General features: G+C 53.9%; 1 pseudogene; it reads right to left on the reverse strand.

Annotated features, from left to right (window-relative positions):
* Positions 1-1,131: 1,131 nt before the first annotated feature.
* Positions 1,132-1,267, reverse strand: LOC146006183 (U2 spliceosomal RNA; annotated as a pseudogene).

Consider the following 1,267-nt stretch of genomic DNA (forward strand, 5'->3'; position numbering starts at 1 on the left):
AGATGAGTTTGAAGAAACTCAGGAGACCGAGGTGTGCTCCCTACCACCAGTGCTGTGCCTAAACATGTGCAAAGGGGGCCGTGCTATCGAATGGGCTTATCTCCCGAAGGAGACGGGCCCCGTTTTTCCCTTAACCCCTCTCAACCATAAGGCCGAAGAGGGGAAAATAGGGAACAGTGGGTCCTCTTTACCGAAGCTTAGAGAGAACCTCTTTCCTCAACCCCCGGAAGGGTTAGGACGGTGGGTCCTCCGCACCCGAAGGTTTGGAGAGACCCTCAGTGGACTTCCTTCCACCTTGCGGCTCAGGGTCGGCCTCGGGGGGACCGCAGCTCTCCCCAAAAGGCGAGAGCTTTGGCACGTTGGGGAAATGGAAGGCCCGTAAGGGTCGACCACACAACCCAAAAAAACGTAACAAACTACAGAAAACAGAAAACGTGAAAAGTGCATGAACGTGAGAAGAAGAGAAATAAATAATAAAGAGGACCCCAGCCAGAGGGCCGGGGTGGGGGTATGAAAAATTGTCCTACCCCATCCAAAATGACGAGGTAAGGACGTGAAGCACTAACCTAGAGGGAAGTGCGCAGTGCTAGTGCCATACTAGTGCATGGTGATTTTGGGATCACCCGTGCATGTTCGGCACCCCCGAGTTTCCCAGGGGGCACAGTGCAGCCTCGGACTCCAAGCAGCCGACCGATCAGCGTCCGACCAAGTCTTTCTCTGCTCCCATCATAGGGCACTTTCCAGCCCCTGGCATGGGAATGGGTACTCCACTGGGCTTTTCGAAAGACTCCCTTAGGGGCTGCACCCCCCTCAGAAGAGCAATCTAGTCAGTCTCAGTGTTTCTCCGATCCCAAGCTGGGCCTTTCGCGGTCTCCCCATCAGAGGCTACGAACCTCTAGAACAGGAGCCATCTACTCAGTCCCAGCCTTTCTCCGCTCCTTGGGAATGGATACTAGACTGAGCCTTTCGCTGGCTCATCCTTCCGGGGCTACGAACCCCGTCAAGAGAGTCAAACTACTAGGCTTAGTGTTTCTCCCCCCTCTTACCAGTGGATTTAAGGAAACAACACCTCCTACCAAAGGCAGAGGTGAAGGTACTCAGCCAGACTTTTCACCACTCCCAGGCAAAAAAGAGGGGTCCCACACCCTCCGCCCATCAGAGCAGCTACTCAGTCCAGCCTTTCTCTATTCTCTGCCAGAGGCCAGTCCATACCCACTGATTAGAACAGATACTACACTTGATCTTAGCCAAAAGGCTGAGATAACAT

This window comes from Crinia signifera, chromosome 5 (genome assembly GCF_055691185.1).
Source record: "Crinia signifera chromosome 5, ASM5569118v1, whole genome shotgun sequence".
In the NCBI taxonomy this organism is placed as follows: Eukaryota; Metazoa; Chordata; class Amphibia; order Anura; family Myobatrachidae; genus Crinia; species Crinia signifera.